The sequence below is a fragment of the Elephas maximus genome, chromosome 23 (assembly GCF_024166365.1).
Source record: "Elephas maximus indicus isolate mEleMax1 chromosome 23, mEleMax1 primary haplotype, whole genome shotgun sequence".
Lineage (NCBI taxonomy): Eukaryota > Metazoa > Chordata > Mammalia > Proboscidea > Elephantidae > Elephas > Elephas maximus.
In genome coordinates this window covers 8,666,719-8,691,851 of record NC_064841.1, presented here as the reverse complement: position 1 = coordinate 8,691,851, position 25,133 = coordinate 8,666,719, and the positions used below count along the sequence as shown (strand labels likewise).

Here is a 25,133-nt window from a genome sequence, read left to right as displayed (position 1 = left end):
CTTTTCCACTTTTTGTTTCTAGCTTTCTTTGGCATTTTGTGTATGGACTACATAAAGATTATTCGTTTTGGGCATGAAGCCCTGTTTATTTTTGATTCCTAGTTAGTGAAGGTGCAGGCCTACTGTTGCTACCATTCCAACCTGTGGGTCCTCTGAGGCATTTATAGATCAACTTTTTTTTTGGTAATAAATTTATATCAGACAAAACATTTGCCATTTTCATACAATTCGGGGACATTAATTTTATTCCTCACGATGTGCAACCATTGCCATTATCCATTTCTAGATTTTTCCATCACCCTTCACAGAAGCTCTGTGTCCCCTAAGCAATGAGTCTCCTTCTTCCCACCCCTCCTGCCTGCACCTGGTAACTACTAATAAACTTAGGTCTGTGTACGTTTGCCTGTCCTGAATACATTTTTTTTAAATTGTGCTTTAAGTGAAAGTTTACAATTCAAGTTAGTTTCTCATACAAAAACGTACACATACATTGTTATGTGGCCCTAGTTGCTTTCCCCACAATGTGACTCTGTCCAGTTGACTTGACAGCAGCGGGTTTAGTTTTTTGGTATCTCGTCTATAGTTTCACAAAATCTTCTCCTAATCTCTAGGTGTAGGCCAGCTTTTGAGATTTATTTTCATTCAGAGGTACAAATAGAGTTCTGATACCACCTAAGGGTGCCATGAGATGGATCAGAAAGATGTAGAAGCTAGATGGGAGCTAGTTCGGGGCATAGTCAAGTACTCCAGACCCTCACTATTGTCCCTTCTAACACAGTGTTACCAGTTCTTCCCACTTCCTTTAATTCTTTTTTTCTTTTTTGGCTCGTTTCTGACATATGAATGTTTCAGTTTGGACAATGTGTTTAAACCAGGTGAAGAAAATTTCCTATTGTTTCCTTTAAGGATGAAAAATAACAAAAAAAGATTGATTTATGAAATGCAACCTGGAACAGGCTCTGGGATGAACTCCAAGGTTCCCCTTTAGCAGTAGACAGGGAACCTTCACCTTCTAAGCGGCTTTGTGAGTGAATGCTTAGGTCTCCGGAGCTGCAGTGGGTACTGAAGAATGGGGGGGATTTCCCATGTCTGCCTTGTCTACTTCTAATCTAACCTTAGATCTGATGTGTTTGGGCCCTTTTAGAATCCTTTAGGGTCAGATCTCTGCCTGCTGCATGGTGGTGAAGGTGTAGGCAAGGACCTTTGGTGCCAGGTGGGTCTGTACTGTTGCCAACTTCTCCCAGCCTTGCCTTGGCCACTTGTGAAATGGTGATGATAATGGTACATCCTTGACCAGGTTGCTGTGTGAATTATGAGACACTGCACATGAAATGCTTATCACAATTCCTGTACAAAGTGTGACTAATAAATATTAGTATTATTTTTATGGATTTCTCCAAATTAAGGCAATTTAATTCCGTTCTCCTCCCCCATTCCACTTTAGTAGGCGTGTCTTAGAGACAGAGTCTAGCGTTTCAATCCTCAGATCATCCCATTGCTGTAGTTGCATTACCATTTAGAGGCTGTACGAATAGGCTCTGTATATGTTTCATGTCAGTGGTTAGACTTGGGGATTTGAGGGAAAGAGCAGACGGATGGAGTGGCTAGAAAGCGAGGACAGAGATAATGTTGTGACGTTTAGCTTTTTACTTATTGTATGCTGAATGGCTCAGCTGATTCCTGGTTTTTAAATGAGCGATTAGATTAATTTTTTTTCTAAGATCCTCCTCAAATTCCTCATGCTCTTTTGGCAGTTCCTGTAAAAAGTTTGTCCAGACTGTCTGCTTCTAAACTATATGCACGTGTGTATGATGCATGTGTGTGTTTTTGTATGTGTGTATATACATATTTGTTTTAATCAGTGGAGTAGTGGAACCTGTTTTTTTCCAATGAAATCTTAAAACAGAGCCCCAGTAGATGAAAATGTACTTTTGAAAGAAGATGGAGATGTAGGGGGAGGAAGCTAACCTGCTCAGTCTCCACCTTGTTGCCCCTGATATGTCTACGATTCACTTTACTGAGGAGCACAGTTTGTCCATCATAGTTCAAGAACAAACCTGTCCCACAAATCACAACTGCGGACTTCATGGATGTTTTAGTAAGTCCAAGCCAACGTACTGACATAGAGCTAGAAGTCGGGATAGAGATAACAGGAGAATCTGCAGTGAAGTGGAGAATGTTGCTGAGGACATGCCCCTTTCCTTCAGGAAGTTACAATATCAGAACCTGTGGAAACTCAAGGGAAATAGCCAATTCATTTAAAAGCTGGATTTCCCTTCTGGCTTCAGAAGTTGCCTTTACCTCCCTGTCTGTTGATTTGGGGCAGCAGGTCTTTAGGGTTTTTCTTCTTTATTCCAAATTGTTCAGCTCCTTCCTGGGACGATGTGGGATACTTTCTGCGTCATATGTCTTTGTAGGCAAGAATATTTCAGGCTGAGAGACCCCCATAGAATGTGGACTGTCTAGTAACTTTACATTCAGTGTTGTGCTCGGGCACCTATCCTGTGTCCCCTGTTTTGTGGCTGAGCTGGAACCTGTGGTTTATCAACTATGCAACCTCGGGCATCTCTGAGATGGGCTTAGAATATAAACAGTCACTAGGGCACATCCGGTTACCTAACCTGCAGATACAAATGGGGCTGCAGAACCTCATGGCGTTGACAGTTACGGAGCCACTGAAAGGTCTGGCTTTTCTTTTGAATGATGGTGCATTCCTGCTCTACAGGCGTTCGTTTTATGTTTATACGTGTGTGTATAATTCAAAAGAATTCAATCATTTTTGATGAAGATATTTATTTCCACATATGGTACCTACAATTCTGCGTCAGTAATAAATCCAAGAAATTTATTCCCCCCCCCCAAAAAATTTTGTTATGTGATATTTAAATGTACTTTAAGAAAAAGAAACCTTTCTTAATACGTGAGATGAAGGGTTCGCCTAAGGTGGTGGTTTTGCATGTTTTTACCGTTTCTGTTTGAGTATGATTAGTTCTGCTTGGAGGGCTATGGCCACATGACCCACCCTCCTTGAGAACAGTGCTCTCTGTGATGTCTGTGACGTGCCACCAACACCTGGCTTCCCTTCAGAAGAAGGCACTCATTTAGAGCCATGATAATATTTTTCTTTATACCCTTAAGTTTTGCGAAGAAACCTGATCTGAGCTGCATGACCCCAGGAAATACTTTGGAAGAGGTTCTCACTGAAGAGGCATAACCAAACAGGTTTGGATAAGGTGGCTTATCAATTATTTTTCAAACTGGGACACTTTTGAGATTGAAAAGGAGCGTCATTAATACTTGTAGCAGGAGGGAACTGGGTCTGTCCCTGGCGAACTGGGAAGTACGCTCACCCTGAGTGCTCATACGAGCCCTGGCGGTGCAGTGGTTAAGTGGTTGACTGCTAACCAAAAGGTCAGCAGTTTGAATCCACCAGACATCCTTGGAAACCCTCTGGGGCAGTTCTACTCCATCTTGTAGAGTTGCTATGTATGAGTTGGAATCGATTAAACGGCAATGTTTTTTTTAAATGCTCATAACGTGGGCAGACTCTGGCCTGTCAGGATAGAATTTAATAACACCCAAACCTCTTGGAAAGCCCAGTACTTCCCAAAAGCCTTTAAAGGTGCCTCAAGGCAGACATGGCTTTACTTTGTCCCTCTTTGTAGTGAGCGGTGCTGTGACGTTTGATTGAGCATCTCCTGTTTATGCATCTGTGCATAAAAGCCCATGCTTGTCTTTAGGAGGATTCTCTCATCAAACCCTTAAAATAACTTATCGTGCTTCCAAACAGAAGTTGGAAGAGGCCTTGCCCAGTGCGTTCTTCTTCTGACCTTTATCCTCTGTTACAATTCTGGTTCCTTCATGGCATTTCTGACTGTCAGACCACCCTGTTCTCTCCCTCTTGTGATCCCTCTATTTTAATTCTAAATTATTTGGAACCAAATCCCTTTTTCGTGACGTGATAAATATTGTTACTTCATGGGATTTGTAAGCACTCTGAAGCGGCGAGCTTGGGTCATTTTCTATTTTTTGGTTAGCCATCGTATTCAACTCACTGCTGGGAATATAGTGGGTCCTCACTGTGTTGATGGATGGGGCCGGGGAGGCCATTGGCGGGTCTGGGGCAGCAGAGATGAATGCATTTCGAGTGTGGAGAGGAGGCGGGCTAGTCCAACTGATGGACTCAATGTCTGAAAGCGGAGAGAGGGACCGCAGTGTCATCTCATCTCCCTAAAGCAGTTGTTTGTAGGAGCTGTCCGTTAAGAGTTGATATTACCAGAACACATTAATAAGACTGATGTGTGTTCACCTCTCAGTTTCTTCGTTACTTAGCTCTACTAACATCATTTTAAAGCCAGGTTTTAATGACAATTCACTAAGTACAACACAGCACTGAACTAGCTCCTTGATGATCTCTTCTGGGATGTGTGGGCATTAGGATCTAGTCTTAATAAAATAATAGCCTCCATGTTTTTTTTATGTTGTTGTTAGTGACTGTAGTCATTTTTCCCTATGCAGAATAGCATTCAGTGTACCTATACTAAATTAGGGTAAGCTACCTGTAACAAGGCCAACGCTGACCTCTGTTTTGCTGAAGGTGTAACATCTATTCCACTGGTCTCCTGGTCTGTATCTCCCTGGACGGAGCTCCTTGAGGTTGTGTATGTCCGGTCCCTCCTAGTCTGTGTGCTACAGGCACGGCCCGGTCATCCCGTGTGTTCAATAACTGAGTGACGCCAGCTTAGATTCGTTTACAGGGAGGATCTTGATCTTTAGAGCCACATTTTATTTAGGTGTTTAATTTTGAAACAAGAAGGGAGTGGAATTTTCCGAACTGCATTACATTATAATCTCCTGCACTCTGCTTTGAAAATACTTGTGTGTGGGAGAGATTAGGGAATCTAATCTCTTGCATAGTTCTTGTATGTACAAAAGTGGGAGGGGCCAAAAAAAAAAAATGCAGAAGTGGTAGTGGCAGTGGACGCATACTGACAGCCACTGTTTTATACTAACATCAAAGCCAGTTTCTAATCCAATCTAATTGGATATAAGCAATTCGATACATATTTCCTGAACTGAATCAAACTGAAAGTCAAGCATAGCTAACCCATAACGTGAAGGAGGAGAATGTTGATGGAGGAGCTAAACAAAATGCCACCACCTGTTTCCCATATAGGTCATTCACGGTCATGAAACTGATAGCCATTAATTTTCTAACACTATAACTACTCACTTGTCGACTGTCTTGTTATCTGACATTTCACATTTATGATAATGGTAAAAGATCCAGCACGCGACTGTTTTGCGCATTAAAAACGTTTGTGGTGATAACGAATGCTGAGGTGCGAGGCCAGAGTAACACTGGCTGTGATGGGTAAGGTTATGTGTCAACTTGGCTGGGCCGTAATGCTCAGGGGTTTGGCAGTTATGTGATGATGTAATTTGGCAGTTATGTAATGATGTAGTCATCCTCCATTTTGTGATCTGATGTGATCATCCTGCATTTTGTGATCTGTTGTGGTCATCCTCCATTCTTGCACAACACTGGTTTTCCCATAATGACCTGGTCTTTGGGAGCTGGATAAGTGAGGAGCAGATGTATTTTAATTAGTGAGGTTGGTTGTTTCGCCTCAGAATAAAATTAAGATGACCACATAATTCCTTGAGCCAGTGGTTCTCAAAATGTGGCTTTTGATGAGCAGTATCCATCTCGTCTGAGAACCTGCTTGACATGCAGACTCTTGAGGCTTGCCACGGATTCGGCCCCAGAACAGAATTTCTGGGGATGGCCTCAGGGATATGTATTTTAACAAGCATGTTAAAGTTTAGAAACCACTGCTAAATCAGAACTTTTTAAAAAATACCTTACCGTGTTTTCAGTTAAAGTTTACACAGTAAATTAGGTTCCCATTAAATCAATAATTTTTAACAGCTTGGGGTTGTGAACACCTTTGAGAATTTGATGCAAGCCAGGAAGCTAGAGAAATGCACAAATTTTCTCCATTAGCAGGGGATTTGTGAGCCCTAGACTCACATTTAAGAACTAAGCATTTTAAGTTTTAGAACACATCCAACTGGAATTATTGGATTCTAAGTAACACCTGTGATTGTTTTATTTTGAAAATTTGATTATTATTCATCTCTAGCAGCATGCGGAGCTCTGGACGGTGGTTTGTCCGTAACTTTTTTGGCATAAAGCTTGCATTCTGAGCTATCTACAGACATTAGTGCTAGCCGCTGTGGTGGATGTAAGCATGACACCTGCAGGCAGGCACCTGCTTGCTCACAGTCATAGACATGACATAGTGGAGTACTTTGAAGGTTCCTCTGCCAGTCACCGCGAAGAGAGTTGGTGAAACCTGCTTTACTTTGAACAATTTCATTAAGTTTTTTTTTTTTTTAAAGCAAATTTACTAATGAATTCATGGATAGTGCAGACAAATCCGAAAGCATAGAAAAATGGAAAAAAATAAAGATGACAGGCAAATCCATCCTTGGGTAACCATTTAGTTTGTTGTAAATGGTAAGATAAGAGGCCACCACTTGGTGACGTTGACACTAGAGGAGGGTTTATGCCTCCTAAAGAGCTTGGCTGTTAACCAAAAGGCTGGCAGTTCGAATCCACCAACTGTTCCTTGGAAATCATATGGGGCAGTTCTACTCTGTCCTGTAGGGTCACTGTGAGTTGGAATTGACTCAATGGCAATGGATTTGGTTTTGGTTTGGTTAATTATGCATTATAATAATAACAGCAATAATGATGTTACCTAACATTTACTGTACATTTGTTATATGCCAGATACTGTTCTTAATTTCTTATTTATATTAACTCATTAAAACCCAATAGCTATCCTATAAGGAGTCCCTGAGTGGCAAACGGTTAAGCTTTTCACAACCAGCTGAAAGGTTGGTGGTTCATGCCTATCCAGAGGCACCTCAGGAGACAGGCCTGGTGACCCACTTCCAGAAGGTCGCAGCCTTGAGTATCCAATGGAGCAGTTCCACTGTGCACACATGGGGTCGCCATGTGTTGGAATTGTCTTGACAGCAACTAACAACAACAACATCATCTTAGGAGGTAGGAGGCAATGGTGGTTCAGTGGTAGAATTCTCTTTCCACGGAGGAGGCCTGGGTTTGATTCCTGGCCAATGCTCTCCTCACGTACAACACCACCCATCTTCAGTAGAGGCTGCTGGTTGCACGATGCTGGATAGGTTTCAGCGGAGCTTCCAGACTAAGGCGGACTGGGAAGAAAGGCCTGACGATCTACTTCTGAAGAGTCAGCCAATGATAGCCTCATGGATCCCAGTGGTCTGATCCATCGTGCATGGGGGTTGCCGTGGATCGGTGGCACACTCGGACATCACCTAACAACAACAGCATCCTATGAGATAAATACTATTAATGCCTGCCGATTGGATCCTTCCCGACTTAGGCATCTGTTTCATTTTATACTGGATAACATTACATTCTTCTTACTAAATATTTGTAACCAGCCGGAACCAGAAGGAGATGCTTAAACGTGATGTTCACAATGAATTGGCTGCCATTGTGAAGGCTGACAGAATTATTTTGGGTCACTGGGCTTTTAAATAACAATTATTTGTAAAGTTGCCTTGTACTTTGATCTTGAGTTTAACACTAAGTTGGGTCACATCGACTTTCCGGAATGTCAACAAGTGTTATAGATTTCATTGTAAATTAATTTTCCTTAAAATCATTTCCCAGAAAAATTTAAAATTTTTCCTTAATGTTTTTTGAAAGAAAGGATCCAAGAGCGAAATTGATGTGATGCACTCAGTGAATAAGGATACATCCCTAAGAAGTTAATGTAATGTAGAGGTTAAGAATGCGGGCTCCTCCAGGGTTGGAATTCTGGATTCAAATCCTGGTGCCCACATTTATCAGCCTGATCACTCTAGGTAAATTACTTGTCTGTTAAATAGTGGTAGTACTGTGTAACCCCTAGGGTCGTTGCAAGAATTCAATGAGAGAGTATTTATAAAGCGTTAGTGCCGTGCCTCAAATGTGACAAGCCCTAACAAATGTTGTTGTTAAGTGCCATCAAGTCAGTTCTGACTCACGGCACCCCCATGCCTTACACAGTAGAACTGCTCCGTAGGGTTTCCTTGGCTGTAATCTTTATAGAATTAGATCACCAGGTCTTTCTCCCACGGAGGGGCTGGGTGTGTTCGAATCGCCAACCTGGGTGTTCGAACTCCCAGCTGAGTGCTTTTCCATTGCTTCACTAGAGCGCCTTCAATAAATGTTAGTAATTATTAAATACTCAAAAGGCAGATAGTCGTGGACAGAGGTCGAGATTTCTTACCACCCCCAAGCTCTACACACTTAATGTGTCTTGGAGACTTGTCCCATGTCAGTTTTTAAAGCTCTACATTTTTCTTTGGAATTGCTGTACATTCCACTGGAGAAAAGAACCATAATGTAGCCATTTCCCTCTTAATGGAAATTTGGATTATTTCAGTTTTTTTTCACCATTATAAATATCATTGTATTCTGACTTTCTCACTCGCTCCCACGTTTCCCCGACTTTGAAGGTTGTGTTTTGAGACGGGCCTTCAGTAGAAGGTCTTCAGCGCCCCTGCCCCAGTTGGCTGTGTTATTTTGTAAGCACTTGTTTAGTGGAACATCAAGAAGAGACCTCTGCTTACTTGTCATAAAAAGAAGTCATTATCGGACAAGCCGTCCTATAGATTAAAGAAATGCACCCTTCTCACGAGGGCAATAGGAGTGTATTTTGTTAGATAAGGAAAAGGAAACCGCTTAAGGGCTTTTACTGAAAACTTCTTAGGGCGCATCTTATCTCTCTGAAATTCAGACCTAAACTCATTAGTGGCTTTGTAATTGTGTGGAAGTACCCATCTCTAAAATGACAGTGACCCAGTATGGAGCATGTTCTTCGTTTATATTGAATGGAATACTTTTCCTCTGAAAAGGTACTTCCTTAAATTGCAGTTTATATATTTAAAAACTTCTCTCAGTCCTGATTCATGCTGGGAGGCTGAAGACTCCTAACTGGCTGTCCTGCCTCCACATTATCTCCCCATAGTTTCTTCTCCAACCAGTTGTAAGGGGGATAAAAATACAAATTGCTTCCTGCCATCCTCTTGCTCAGACCACCCAGTGGGGGTCCCGCCCACCTAGAATAAAATCTGGATTTTGGTTTTGGTCTGCATGGTCTGGTGTGGCCTAGCCGACCCCTGCCCAGCTTGCCTGATGGCATTCCCCTGCATTCTCTGCCTTCCCAGCTCTGTTGTATTCACGCTGGCCTTCTTTTTCCTCATCCTCAAACTCATTCCTGTGGTGGAACCTTAGCCTGTACTCTTCCTCCCCCTCTGTCTTCCTCATTTCATTCAGGTCTCTGCTCTCAACTCTCATCTTCATCGTTGTGTTGTATTGCCTTTTCTGATCACCATCTTAGGGGCACCTCCCCTTCTCCTCTGCCCTAGCCTGCTCCTTTGTTCTTGTTCTTCAGTACAAAAGTCTTTGTTATGCTGTGTTAGTTGTTTACATGTTGTGTGTCTTCCCCAGTAATAAAAGGCTTGTGAAGTCAGGCACTTTGTCTCATTCACTGCTCTAGCGCCAGCACTCAAATACTGCCTGACACAGTACAGGCATTCAGTAGCTATTTGTTGTACTGATGGAGCCCTGGTGGGCTAAGAGCTAAGATCACTAACCAAAAGGTCAGCAGTTTGAATCCACCAGCCGCTGGTAGGGCAGTTCTACTCTGTCGTGTAGGGTTGCTATGAGTCAGAATGGACTCGACAGCAGTGGGTTATGGGTACTGATGGAGGCATGAGGGGAAGGGGGATAGTTAGAGAATATGATGTATAATGCTGTATTTCCAGGCATTCATCTCATTCATGAATGTAGAAACGAAGAGTGGGCCTTCTTAACTTTTAAAGAGTTCTCAGTTTATCTTTCCCAGCACAGAGAAGTTTTCAAAATGCAGAAGTACTGTGGATTGAGTTCTCCTTGATAATCACCGTCTTCAGCTTTTTTGGTTTACTCTTGTATTTTTGCCTCAGGTCTTGAAAGCCCGTTGGAGTCTTCATTCTTGTCTTCCCAAATGCCCACGTCACCCTCCCACCTTGAAAACCAGTGACGATGATTTTACAGTGGCTTCAGGAATCCTTAGCAGAATAGGGAGAATACAGCTGGCCATCTTAAGAACATACCTCTCCATGAGTAGGAGTCCGAGTGATGGTTTACTATGATTTCTTGGCTGGCTTCTGGGCTACCTCAAGAGCCTTCCACGGAAGAGTTACCAGGAGGCTGATGGAGGCCCCACCTCAGTCTCACCAAGAGCATTTCAGTTTTTGTTTTTTTAATGTATTGGGCGTCCCATAGGGTTTTGTTTGAATGAAAGTTTCTCCTGACAGATATACAAAAGCTGCAACACCCCTGAGTTAGAAAATCTCTGCCCTTTCTCGGGGAATCATGGGAGGATCTGAAACCGGGTCACGTGGCCCAGAGAACTGAAGGTGGCAGGCAAAGGCAAGGGGCAGGCTGTTCTGGGTGAGTCTGTGAGTTCTCATCTAGGGAGCCTCTTGATTGTTACCAGTGCCTTGAACTTACTTAACCACAGGCATTCCTGAGCAGCTGGCTTCAGTTCTGCTTGGCTATGTGCACAGATGTCCTTGGCCTTTGTGCGGTCTTTTTCGTCCTTGTCCATAGTGCTTGTGTTGTGGTACAGCATCACTATGGAATCTTTATGCTAATAAGTGCTCCTGGCACTGTGAGTTTGGGGAAGGCTCAGCTGATTTCTGTTAAATAATTTGATATATTACTCTGTGAAATGATACAAGTTTCTTTCATGGCCTCAATTTCTAAGACATTCAAAATCTTCTATTAAAAGGAGAACATGAATTTATCAAAGTCAAAATGTGAACAAATTTGTGAAATATTTGAGCCCTTTCACTGAATGTGTCTGGAAATCCCAAACATAAGGAACTTCCATGCCTCTGTCCACAGTACCACCCAGATGGAAAGCCTTTGGTTGTTGAGTGAAGGAACGTAATGTTAAACACAGATTGCCTCGACTCTAGATATTATTAAAATTATGTTTGCTCAAAAGTGTTTGTTGCTTACTATTGCAGCTCTTTATTTTGTTGCTGTTCTGTTTCTGACCTCCATGTGACTGTTACCTTTAAGAGATGGGTTGTGTGTGCGTGCTGTGTATTATTTTCCTTGAGTATTCTTTTCTGTTCTAGCACTTTGAAGATTTTAAGTAAATAAGTGATGAATAGATCAGTGGGAAAGCTATCCAACTGTAGGAGAAACACTTTGTGACTTGGTGGCATGTCCCAGGGAAAAGTATAGCATGTGTGCGTGGACAGTTGGTTGCCGGGTAAGGAGAAAGTGGAGGATCAGAAAAAAAAAAACGTTGGAGACGTTCTACGAAGGAAGTGATCTACCCAGCATATCACAGGATTCTGTAACTTCTGTAACCCCCCTTCTCACCTGATGCCAATAGTTTGTTGTGGAATGTCCCCAGTGCAAAATGGATTTCCAGGGAAATTTGGGTTTGTTTCATGGCTAGTGTTGGTGAATTCTATCTGTGTTGTAAAGTACAGAGAACTTCTAATTTAATGTCCGGGTTGCTTGTTTTAGAGTGCGTCTCTTCATGCTAGAGTTTCTTACATTCTTCAAAAGAAATTTTTATTTTGACTATTATTGGAACCGTTAACAAGCTTCATGGACTTTGTGGCTGAAGGCAATATTCTTTACTGAGAGGTTTTTTTTTGGCTTCCTTTATTCTTTTTGACCTTCGGTGGCGGAACAGATTGTGCGTTAGAAAGGCGTGAAGATAATGGACAGCTGTTAAGGAATCAGTGATAATTGAAATACTCGATGATAAAAGGAATCTAAGCGGGTAAAAAAACAAGTAGCCAGACACAGAAGCTCTTTCTCTCGGTCAACCGAAACAGCGCCAGGTGTATGTGGTGCTTGCTTTTCTTTCGCTCTAAACTCTAAGCAGCGGTTGCTGGTTATCTCTAAGAAAAGTTAGCTTCTGCAAAAGCAGTTTAACCCAGCACAAAAAATGGAGAATAATCACAATAGTTTCTTCTTCTTTGAATATGCTTTAAAACAATTACCACGTCATTAATGTAGACTGAATTCTGTTTAAGGATTTAGGCTCATAAGACAGTAAGTGCTTCAAAGCAGCTCTGAGGTGATCTTTAGAAAAGAAGAGTACATGTAAGCTACAAACGCGCTCCTAGCGCCTTGCTTACATGTCAGTAGTTTTCCTGTGGCAATTCCCGAATTACATTGGAAGGTCAGTGCTCAGGCCAAGTCATGAGAAACGAACCTTTCTAAACAAGGAATGTGTTTTGGCTCAAGATTACTAAGGCAGCAGCTGTCATAATAACAGCTCTTCAGAATAGTCTCTTCATTTCTTAGTATGTAGGTTGTCTTTGTTTCTACTTCATTGTTAAGAGCTTATGAAATGCTTTATTATCCTAGCTAATTTATTAATTTCTCCAAGCCCCAATAAAACGGAAAAGTGTAATTTTGTTCTTCTCATGCCTTTACTTACTTAACCAAATTTTAAGGAAACAGCTTGAAAATGTTCTAGTGTGAGATACATTGGCTGATAATCCTTGTCTGAATACCAAGAATAATTCTCTTTATGTTTCGAGTTGCTGTGTTTCCAAGAAGTATTATTAGATATTTTTAAGAATCATCTGAATTGCATAAACTAATGCCAGTGCTTTAAGCTATAGAAAATATGTCCCTTGCGAGTAGTATTTTTAACATTTATTATGCATTATAAAGTCAGTTTTTAGTAGAGCTGCTCTGAATCACTTACTGTCTTATGAGCCTAGACCCTTAAACAGAATTCAGTCTACATTAATGACGTGGTAATTGTTTGAAAGTATGTTCAAAGAAGAAAATGTTGTGATTTTTCTGTTTTTTGTGCTGGGTTAAACAGCTTTTGCGTAGAAGTAGAAAGTTTGTATTACCCCTGCCCTAGTCAAAGGCTTATCCTAGGGTAGAGCAGTAACACCAGTTTTAAATACACCCACTCCTCACGGACATGGTTAGGTTCCAAAGACCAGGTTATTATGTGCAAATGGAGGCTACTACATCACATCACAAAATGAAGAATGACTATATCACTGCATAATGGCTGATTATATCATTATATAACTGCCAAATCACTTAAGAATCATGGCCCAGCCAACCTTAACCATCACAGCCAGCATTACTCTCGCCCCAAACCTCGGTGTTCATTACTGCCAGAGGTACATCTTTAATGTGCAAAATAGTCAGATAGGTTTTTTTTTTTTTTTTTTTTAAAACTATTGTAGTAAATACGAAATGTTGGATAAGGAAATATTCGATAAATGAGGAATAGATGTATCTGCTTCCAGGTTCCACTGGATCCCATTCTTTTAGTGGGTATTCTATCTAGGATGTTGCTCAGGTTGAGCACAGGCCCTTCAGCAGGCTTTAAAACACATTTCTCCTAACATGCTGGGCGTTCCAAAATTAGCCAGTGGTGTTTAGAGGGCACGTGTTCTCTGCAGAGAGCTATTACTGCATGAAATGGAACAGTCAAAGAAGTAATTCAAGATAGATCATACACCTAAATGTTAAAACTACAACCACAAAACTTCTAGAGGAAAGCAGAATATCTTCTCAGCCTTAGGTAGGCAAAGATGTCTTAGGACAAAAAAGCACTAAATGAAAAAATAAATCTGGCTTTATCATCAGACACCATTAAGAAAATGAAAGGCAAGCGTCAGTTGGGAGAAAATATTCACGAGACATATTTGTTAAAGGACTCGGATAGGACGCTCATAATTCTACAATAAAAAGGCAAACAACTCATTTTTAAGAAATGGCCAAAGACTTGAACAAGCAATTCTCAAAAGAAGGTGTTTGACCAACGAGCACGTGGAAAGATACTCAGCACCATTAATCAACAGGGAAGTGCAAATTAAAATGACAGTGAGATACAACTTCACACCCACTGGAATGGCTTAAAAAAATTATAATACTAAGAGTTGACAAGGAAGTGGGACAGCTGGAACCTTGTTGGTTGGAGTGTAAAGTAGTAAATCTACTTTGGAAAACAGCTTGGTAACTTCTTATCAAGTTAAATGTCTACCTACATTATGACCTAGTAATTTTGTTGTGAAGTGTTTACTCTAGAAATTGAAGCATTTATCCATAGAAAATCTTATACTAAAAATCCATAATTATATTTGCCCCAAATTAGAAACAACCTAATTGCCCTTTAACATATTAAAATCAGTAACCAAATTGTGGTATATGCGTAGAATTGACTATTACTCAGTGATCAAGAGGGATAAAGTGCTGATTGATACACATCAACAACATGGATACATTTCAGAACATGTTAAGCAAAAGAAGCCAGTCACGAAAGAATATATACTATGTGATGCCATTTAAACGCAGTTCTAGGGCAGATAAAACAAAACTCTAGGGACGAAAGTTAGGAACGTGAGTGCCTGTGACTGGAAAGGAACACGATGGGGCTCTTCGGATATGTTAGAAATATGACGTATCTTAATTTGGGGCAGTGATTGCATGATGGCAGAACTCATTAAATAGTACGTTTACTATCTGTTCTTCGTGTCACCACTTGTAAGTTGTACTCCATTTTAAAATAAACAAGAAAAAAATCAGAGACGGCACAAAGCCTGCCCATGAAGTGGCAAGAATGTTGAAGAGACATGAAGGAGATGATGGTAACTTACATGTCAACAGTGTAGAATGTTTCAAAGATGGCGGAAATGCCAAGGAGCGTGCACGGCATGAGCACTCAGAAAAAAAGCAGGTTAAATAGGAAGGGCTTTCTGGGCAGGACATGGTTTTTGTTGTGTTTTGAAGATGGAAAGAGGTAAAGGTTACCTGAGATCAATTGAGAGTTGGAGAGAAAGTAATTCACATAAGACCAAGGTAGGAATAAAACAAGACACATTTTGGGGTCAATAAACATATCAGTTGAAGTAGTTCCTCCTTCTTTCAAGGTGCAGTTTCATCCTGCTTCGTCCACTGTTCATGTAGCACTGCACCGTGCTACTGCCGGTGCTCACAGCAGTAGACATTGATCGTGTGTCTGCTGCATCCCACTCACTGTTCTCTGTGCCTTGTGTGTTAAAAACAAGTTGCCGTTGGGTTGACCCAATTCACCACCACCCCGTGTGTCAGAGTAGAGCTGTGCTGCGTAGGGTTTTCAGTGGCTGATTTTTTGGAGGAAGCTTGCCAGGCTTTCTTCTGAGGTGCCTCTGGGTAGACGTGACCCTCCTACCTTTTGCTTAGCAGCCAAGCTTAACTGTTCGCACCACCCAGGGACTCCTTACGTATACCAACTTGTTTAATTTTCACGATAACTCAGCGTGGAAAATGAAGCCTAGAGTTTTTAAGTAACTTTATCAAGGTCATACATACAAGTGTCAGAGTCAAGGTTTAAAACCAGGTAATCTTGTTCTAGAATACCTGCCTGTTTTATTATGCCATATTGCTTGACTTTCTAAACATAGAGGCAGGTGACTTCCTTGGTGAGAACATGGCAGAGTGGGAGTGGAGTTAGACGGAAACGGAGGCATGCAAAATGTTGTTTCCTAGACATACGCAACTAATTTCTCAGGTTAAGGCCCTCTTTATTTCTGTCCATTCATAAAACATTTGTTGAGAAACTTCACTGTGTCATTTACTTGCAAGACTAAGACAGAGTCCATTCTTCTGAGGGGCTTAAGAGTTTAGGTCTGGGTCTGGGTATTTTTACTCATGTGGCTTCTCAAGTCTTTTAAAATTTTTTACACAACTTGAAATAAACCGAAAAACTGTAAATGGCCACCAGTGCGCTTAAAGTTGTGGTTTATAAAGGAAAATCACCTCAGGACTTCAGTCAGCTGGCTCATACTCAGAAAGAAGGCTTTGCTCTGATACCAAAGGATTTGGCAATAAATGTGCATTGTGTATTATTTTGAGTTAAAACAGTGCCTTTAAGTGAGATATTTATCCTTTTATAAAATTAACTCGTTAACTTTACCCCCAGGTGATGAGGCCTCGAAGAGAGTCAGCCAGGCTCCTTTTGGTACAGAGCTGGGTTGTCTCCTTCATCAGCTAACGCCCCTGGGCGCGGTGGGGTGCAACTTGTAGACTCTGGGGCTGCAGCCCAGAGAGCTGCGCCCCCACATGGTGCAGCTCAGGGCAAGGGGTGGGAATGCAGGATCCAAGGGGTCTGTGATCCCTGCTTGCATGCCCAGGAGTGAGAGAAAGGCGTGGCCCGGGTGCACGGAGCCCTTATGCCAGTCAGCGGACAGTTCTGCACCCCATCCCGGCCAGCAAAACTCCAGTCGCAGCGCTTCTGAGCCACCTTCCTGGGGCGGTGGAGCGCCCAGGGCCCTGGTGATTAACGCCCCATCTTGCAGTCCGCGGGGAGAGGCGGGGCTGACGCCCAGGTGGTGGTTGTATTTAGCAGAAGCCCTGTGGCCGCAGGCGCAGGCAGGCCGTGGGGACCTGCCTCGGTAGCACTGGTTCTGAGGTCATTTGCTGTATTGAAATTCTTCATAGATTCGGTGATAAGCCTAAGACTGTATCCTTTCTGTTCCTTTTTCTCCAATTTTGTAGTGGTGGTGGAACCCTGGTGGCACAGTGGTTAAGAGCTTGGAAGTTCAAATCCACCAGCTGCTCTTTGGAAGCCCTATGGGGCAGTTCTCTATCCTATACGGTCACTGTGAGTTGGAACTGACTCGAAGGCAGTGGGTTTGGTTTGATTTCTTATAGTGGTGGTGTTTGCAGGACATTTATAGTAGGAAAAGAGGGAGTGAGGGTGTCAGCCATCTGTAGGAGCACGATGGTGGCCAGTTCCATGGGGCCAGAACTCCTTGGATGTGTTTTTTGCATTTACTATTGTTTTCCATATTCTGTTTTTGTCCTCAGCGCATGTAAGGCTATCGACTCTTAACAGGGTTAGGTCGGGAATTTGGATCAAGTCTTTGAAGGTTGATTGGCTTTTTATGAGATTAGGATCCTGTCTTTCTTTATCAAAGAAATAAAAACTCATTTCCTAGGGTAGAAAGAGTGACAATGTGAAGGTTTGTCTGTGCGCCCACTAGAACATAAGCTCCACCTGAGGTCGGGGGTCTGTTGCACACAGAATATTCCTAGCGTCTATAACCTTGGACGTCACATGGTTCGGAATTAGTATTTGCTGAATGAATGGATGGAAGAAATATCCCTAAAGTGGTAAGGGGATTTCTCCCATCTTTGGCAGCAGGATGCACGTTGTCCTTTAATCAAGCCTGCTTATCTACCAACTTTTGACTTCAGGGCCAGGCCCATTAGGAAGACCTTCTAAGCACCAGGTCCTGTTTTCCAGCCAGACCTCTCTCACTGTAGAGGAAAAGCGACTCATTTCAAGTCTGCTTGGTGTGAATCACTCCTAAAGCCCTGTGGCTCTGAGCGATATGATAAAACTAAGCGTGTAGTCCTAGAAAACCGGGCATGAGATTCTTTTTCCAAGTGACCACACCAAAGTGTACGACTCCCTTTGGAGCAACCCTGAGCAGCCCAATAGCTGATCTTTTCTCCTCTTTTCTTTGATATCTTAACTTCAGCAGCAGATGTTATATAATTGGGTAGAAGCTGCCACCCCTCTCTGGCTGTTTTCTTATCTGCAAGATGAAGGGGGTCAGAACAGATGGTATCGAAGGGCTTTGATGCTTCTCAAAAATAACAGATGGGACACTTCGGCGAAGAATAAAAAGCCAGCAATTTAATTTAGGCTGAACGAAGACAAAAATTTCAAAGGCATCTGAAATTGATCAGAACTTGGGAAGTGTATGACCCATATTTCACTTTGACTTTAAAAGAACAGGTGGGTTGAGAAGCTTTATGGAAAACTTCCTTGTTTGCTTTTTTCCCCCTGTGAATTAATATAGCCAAGTTATTACTATAAAAATAAGATTAATAAATTACTTATTAAGTCTGTCATTTTCTAGGGCGCTGTCACACTTCCTGTAAAGATGAACCAGAAGATTTAGTAAGGAGAATTTTGAAGGCCTGGATAGAGACTTGGTTCCTACTGCCGCTTAGGAAGCTGGAATTTTAAGTTAGATTTTTGTAGCTTGTTGGTGGGTATTTTTTTAAATGTAGGATACCTGGACAGAAGTTGGTTTCTCTAGCCATGCTGCTTAGGCTTTTATGAGATAATGCATCTTTTAGTATTCGGGGGTCCTATGGAGCTTGTGTTTATGGAGTCCCTGGGTGGCACAGATGGTTAAACACTTGGCAACTAACTGCAAGGTTGGAAGTTCAAATCTACCAAGAGGCACCTCGGAAGAAAGGTCTGGCAATCTACCTTTGAAAGGTCACAGCCATTAAAAACCCTGTGAAGCATAGTTCTCTGACAAATGTAGGATCACCCCGAGTCGCAGTCGACTTCACAAGAACTTTTTCTTTTTTTTAAAATGAGTTTAGTACCACAATGTAGCAGTAGATTGGAAGCTAATTTAAAATGCCAGGCAGTAGCTAGAAACTGGCAGTGAGCCCCTTTTAGCATCCTGAACTGTGACTATACAGTTTATTGGCCAAGCCAGGACTCTTGAGATAGAAAACAGGCAGTATTTATAAATAGGCCCAGCCAACAGATGAAACCTGGGGCTACCTCAGGACGCAGGGTCACCCTACCCGCCCATCTTTTGCTTGAACTTGCATCTCAGTCACGTGGAGGCTTGTTCAAACACAGGTTGCTGGGCTGCACTCTCAGAGTCTGTGACTGACCAAGTCGGGTTGAGACTCTGCATGTCTAGCAAGTACCCTGGCGATGTTGATGCCTCTGGTCCAGGGACCACACTTGGGGAACCACTGTTCTGGCTGAACAGGCTTGGCACACATGTGTTGGTAATACAATTTGCAGTTAAGAGAAACTCCTTGTTGCAGTCCTCCTCCCCTAGACAGCCGTCTGCAGGGGGGTGCTCATGTGTTAACTTCAGCCTGTGTCCCCCCTTGGGTGGCCCATTCTCTGTACTGCAGAGATGGGACTCACCGTGAGACAGCTCAGCCGTCCCCAGCCTAACTTTCAAGGAAACACTGGAACTAAATGAGTACAGCTTAGGTTTTGAGAAGCCTTAATACTTAAATTTATTCCAGAGACATTTTATGGAGTGAATGTTGTTTTGGGCAATCACACAATAACATCCCTCTATTTTTTTATTTTGCAGTAGCCCTGGTGTCACGGTGGTTAAGAGCTTGGCTGCTAACCAAAAGGTTGGTGGTTTGAATCCACCAGGTCCTTCTTGGAAACTGTATGGGGCAGTTCTACTCTGTCCTATAGGGTCTCTATGATGGCAGCTGGTTTGTTTTTTTCACAGGTGTTTAGCAGTTGACTTCAGCAGCATGTTAGACCTGATGTGGAGAATACTTTGATTTCTTTTCTTTCTTCTTTCCTTTTTTTTTTTTAATAAAGCATAACGTATGTGATGCTTATCCATGTGAGAATAATATGCTGGTATTACCTTTTAAGCACTTATTCAGTATTTTGCCCATTAATTAACTGGCTTAGGTTGGTTGAGAAACTTGTAGACAGTTTTGTTGGTAAGGCAGACGTGAATGTGGTATTAACCTGTAGATCAGTGGTTCTCAGAGTGTGGACCCCAGATCAGCATCACCTGGGAATTTGTTAGAAGTGAAATTTCTTAACCCCATCCCAGACCTACTGAATCAGAAACTCTGGAGGTGGGGCCCAGAGATACGTGTTGTCACAAACCCTCCAGGTGGTGCAGGCTAAAGTTTGAGAAGTAATGTTGTAGATACATAGTTTTGTTATGTCGTCATCTCAGTCTGGCTTATACTTGTTTTGACCTACCAAAAAAACAGGAACCAAACCCATTGCCCTCGAGTCGCTGCCCACTCATAACGACCCTATAGGATGGAATAGAACTGCCCCATAGCATTTCCAAGAGTGGCTGGTAGACTCAAACTGCCAACCTTGTTTTTTTTGGTTAGCAACCATAGCTCTTAACCACTGCAAAGGTACTGAAATGTTCAGGTTTCCAGTGGTCTGATATATAATGACATATATAACTGCCTTGATGAAATTAGTCTTTTTAATAATGGTTAAAAAAATAATCATGGTAATCCCAGCCCACACTTCCTGCACACTTTCTGTATTACTGTAGTAAAAACTTTACAAATATCTGACTTAATCCTTCCTGCAGCCTTAGCACAGAGGAGCTGGGGTGAGAGATGGACTGGCCATGTAGAGGGTGCTTACTCGGCAAGCAGTGCACTGCCTAGTGTAGCCATTAGCTGTTTAAAGCATTTGTTTTCCAGTTCTCCTGGCTTTGAGAGGCTTCCTTTTTGTACTCCCATCCCCAACTTGGATGAATGCGTCTTGATTAAAGGCATCAGGGTTGATTATAATTTTGTGTTTTCATTATAACTTTTTCCCAAAATATATGTGCATGGTAGTTGATTAGGTACTAGATGAAAAATTTTGTATAGGGAGTGTCATGGGTTGAATTGTGTCCCCCAAAATATATGTAACTTGGCTTGGCCACACTTCCCAATATTGCGTGATTGTCCACCATTTTGTCATCTGATGTGATTTTCCTGTGTGTTGTAAATCCTGTTGCTATGATGTTGAGGAGGAAGGATTAGAGGCAGTTATGTTAAAGAGCCAGGACTTGATCTACAAGATGAGCTTGTATCTTGAGTCAGTCTGTTTTGAGATATAAAAGAGAGAATCAAGCAGAGACAGGAGGACCTTGTACCACCAAGGAAGCAGTGCCCAAGAGGGATTAAAGATGCTATCTTTCCCTAAAATACAGACTTGAGGATGAAAGTCATAGAACAGGATTGAAAGCCATGCTGCTGGGTGACTATTGACTATTGATTGGTGGGATTGGGGTGAGTGGGTGTAGCTGGGGCAAGGGTGGACTGATTGAAAGGCTACTTGCTGCAGGAGGTCAGGCAGTAGTGTCCAAGTGTCCTGTGCGTGCCCGGCAGGTTCAGGCACATGGTGAGCTCAGATGGGTCACCTTGGCCTGGATAGTTAAACCCCGTGTCTGCTTCTTCACTTGTGAGGTGGACACTGTTGTTCCTTCCCTACACCTTACTGACTTCTTCATATTGGATCTTCATGTTTTCAGTGCCTTGGTGTCCCCTTACTTTGTCTTTACTAAGGTGTAGCAGACATGCCAATATATGAGCATGTGTATATTTAGGTACTTATAAATTTTATTGAACTATAACATTTATAGACCCCTGGTGGTGCAGTGGTTAAGAGCTCGGCTTCTAACCAAAAGGTTGGCAGTTCGAACCCACCAGCTGCTCCTTGGAAACCCTGTGGGGCAGTTCTGCTCTGTCCTATGGGTTGCTATGAGTCAGAATTGAGTCAACAGCAATGGCTTTCTTTTGTTGTTATAACATTTATTATCTGTATGTGTAAAACTGTAAATAATATTTAATCGTAATATTTTATAGTGAATACATTTCTTCTCTTATATTAGTTTTTTAACTTTATCAGTGATACCTAGGTTATTTAATGTTTTCCAAGTCTGTATGTTTTGGAAAGTTCAACATACAAACTGCTGGTTGGTTATTTATTCTACCAGTGTGATCTTTGACGTTCTTTCTCCATAGATTAGTTGCCCTTGCCTTAAAAAAAAAAATATATATATATATGTATATGGTTATAGATATATTTCTAGACTAGATGGGTTACATAAGATTGATACAATATGTAGAAAATGTGAGGCTGTGCCAGTTATTTTTTGTGTGATTTAAATTTAAATGTTTCAAGTATTTTAAGTTATTTAGCTAATAGGTCATAATTCATAAATAAGTAGCATATGAACTCAAATTCTTGCTCCACATAGAATGGATGTTTTACAGCTTGTAATTCTTTTTAAAGGCAATATTATATTAGGTTTTTGTAAAACTAACTTAACCCCAACAAGAACAAAGATAAAAGCTGTTACCTACGTAAGCTTAAGTACCAACAGATACCGACCGTATATTTATATACACATACAGCTGCAAGACATGTATTCATACTGACTCATAAGCATTATTGAAATAATTGATATTGTAGTTTTGAAAGCAATTTTGATAACACATTTTCAAGCTTTTGAAAGGTTTGTCCTGTGAGGAATACCTTTTAACCATTTTCTTTCTTTATCACAGATATATTTTGACAGCCACACTTGGAAATTCTAGATAACTGTCAGTGATAAAATGTCAGATTTGGATCCCCAAATCAGAAGTGGCAAATCTATTATTATGGCAGTTGATTATAGTTGAGAAACAGAAAGTAGCTTACTGAGAAAAGCTTGAATGGGGATAGCCAGTGCTACCAGGCATTGTTCCTGCCCAGCTGAGGACTTTCTTTTTCTATCCTCGTGCACACAGACTCAGGTTATTCCATGGAAACGTAGCTCCCTTACCTGCCTCTAGCCCTTCATCTGTGAGTCAGACAGCACTCATTTCATTTTGGAGTATGTCTCAGCGTAGGCAGGCTCCAAGTGAAGTCTTACACAGAGTTCTTGCCCGTCTTGAAGAGTGGACAAAAATCAGGAACTTGCCAGAAACCAGGAGATGCTGGGTCAACTCTCACAGGGTGTTCCTCTGCCCAGTTGGGTAGTTAGAACTTCCTGCCATCTGGGACGAGGAAACCACGAGGAGAGAGATGTTTTGATCTGTGTGGGTGTCAGGCTGACCTCTGCTCATTCTTTGCCTTCAGTAATCCAAAACAGTTTGGCTTTCTTTTCTTTTTTTTTTTTTAATTTTCTGCTGTGTTATTCCATGTCATCTGGCAAATGAACAGCCAGCCAGGCGACAGCTTAAAATAGGTTTCCTTTTCTAAACCTTACTTTCCCAAATTGAACGTGTGGGAAGAGGTGGAGAGCTGATGTGCTCTCTCTGAAACTCTCTAAGGGGACCCTGTCAGCAGCCACATGACTTAACCCATCCTGAGGTTGGGGGTAATTGAAACTTCCTGGAAACTTGAAACTAGCATTTAAGCAAAGAAACATTTCGTCACTGATAACCATATCTCTTAGATAAGAGGTGTTGTTATAGTTGGGTTTTTCCCGTACATTCATTTTTTCTTATTTGAGTGTTATTGACAAATAGAACCTGAGTAGGACTTTAAATAAACTCATCAGGTTTTAATACTCCGCCAAGTTTGTGCCGCTTGTGTTACTGTTTTGAAAGTGAGACATAGGAGCCCTTTTCCCAGCTCTATAGTATAATTTGTAATGTCCTACAGAATGCTCTTCCTATTGAATATCAAAAAAACCAAAAACCAAAAAAAAAACCAAACCTGTTGCCGTCGGGTCGATTCTGACTCATAGGGACCCTATAGGACAGAGTAGAACTGCCCCGTACGGTTTCCAAGGAGTGCCTGGTGGATTTGAACTGCCAACCTTTTGGTTAGCAGACATAGCTCTTAACCACTATGCTACCAGGGTTTCCATTGAATATCAGCGCCATTAAAATTTAGAAGAACTCAGAATTTGGCTTCAAAGGACTTATCAAACCCGTGACTCAGAACCAGAGATGAAAGAAAGAAAACCATGAGAGAAAGAGCTCTAATAAGCTCTTTCTAAGGCTCTTAGTAGCTTACTGTGTGAGACAAGATTCAGGACAGTTCAAGAAGGGGTTGTGTTGTATTGAACCGTGCAGTACTTAGATTTCAAGTGTGTTCACTTGGGTTGTCCCATCGCCAAATTGTATGCTAACAGATTAACTCATAACTTTTAGTTTGAGTTAGTACACACCTTGGCAGCTGTACTAATCAACCATACTTTTACTGTGTGCTTGTGACGTGCCAGGTACTGTGCCGGGTGCTATTTAAGCCACATTTTACAGAAGAGGAAACAGTTAGTAGTAACTGGCAGAGCTGGGAGTTTGAGCCAAAGGGCTTCTGTAAGGAGCCTGTTGTCGTTGTGAGGTGCTGTTGAGTTGGTTCCAACGCACCGCAGAACTAAACGCTGCCCGGTCCTGTGCCATCCTTACAATCTTTGCTGTGCTCGAGCCCATTGTTGCAGCCACTGTGTCAGTCCATCTCACTGAGGGCAGCCAGAACCTAGAGTCTTAATAACCACCATCTGTCTATTTATTCATTTCTTCAACAAATATTTTATTATCTACTATGTAACGGGTGCCCTGGTGGTTCAGTGGCTAAGCTCTTGGCTGCTAACCAAGAGGTTAGCAGTTCGAATCCACCAGCTGCTCCCTGGAAACCAAATAGGGTTGCTAGGAGTCAGAATCGACTCGACCGTAGTGGGTTTACCTACCATGTAATAGGCAGTATCCTGGACACCAGAGATAGAATAGAGACTAAAGAAGATTCCTTCCCTCATGAAATAATTTTCTTATCCTTCAGATATAATCATTTTGCCGATTAAATAGGTGATACAGGATTTACAGGATTAGCAGTCTCGTAGATGCAGCTCTCACGACTTACCGTATTTGTAGCTGAAGCTATTTATCGTGGCAGGCTCAGAGCCACCCGTTAACTCTCCCGTGCTCTCCTGAAGGAGCCCCGGTGGGTGGTGCAGTCATTAAGGTGCTTGACTGCTAACCGAAAGGTCCGTGATTCGACACCACCAGCGGCTCCTCGGGAAAAAGACGTGACAGTCTGCTTCCTTAGAGGTTCACAGCCTTGGAAACCTGTGGAGTCGTTATGAGTTGGAATCGGTTCGATGACAGTGGGTTTGGTTTTGGGTGGGTGCTGTCCTGACAGGCAGTCCAGTGCTTCTTGATCTTCTCCAAGGGGAGCTCCCACATATGTGTTCCTGACCACGACTGGGGAGGAGATTGTCACGTTCTTGCTTTCCTCTTCGTACCAGGAGATGCAAAGCCCGAGGCCACAGGGTAGCTCTGTGTGTGTCGCCTGATGGCAAGTGATCCATGTAAGTGAGGTAGATCCATGCAAGTCAAGGGGACTGTGGAGAAGTGGGGAGCTCATGGCCCACCCAAGGGGCTTAGTGGCTACTCAGAGCTTTCCAGGGTCCACTGTTCCTCATTTTGGGGTGAGCCGCCATGATCAGAACCTCGAGCGCTGATTGCACACATTGTAACTACCTCGCAACGACCCCATGAGGTAGGCTCGTTCCTCTGC

The 25,133-nt window shown here is 42.2% G+C and overlaps 2 protein-coding genes across 7 annotated transcripts in view; one reads left to right on the top strand and one right to left on the bottom strand.

Annotated features, from left to right (window-relative positions):
- Positions 1-22,920, bottom strand: part of P2RY14 (purinergic receptor P2Y14) — a 52,838-nt gene extending 29,918 nt beyond the window's left edge. Inside the window, exon 1 of the mRNA XM_049867837.1 lies at positions 22,453-22,920. The gene's annotated coding sequence lies outside the window, so the exon portion shown is untranslated. The remainder of the gene's footprint in view (positions 1-22,452) is intronic.
- MED12L (mediator complex subunit 12L) overlaps positions 1-25,133 on the top strand; it is a 361,451-nt gene that overhangs the window by 174,829 nt on the left and 161,489 nt on the right. The window lies entirely within an intron of this gene.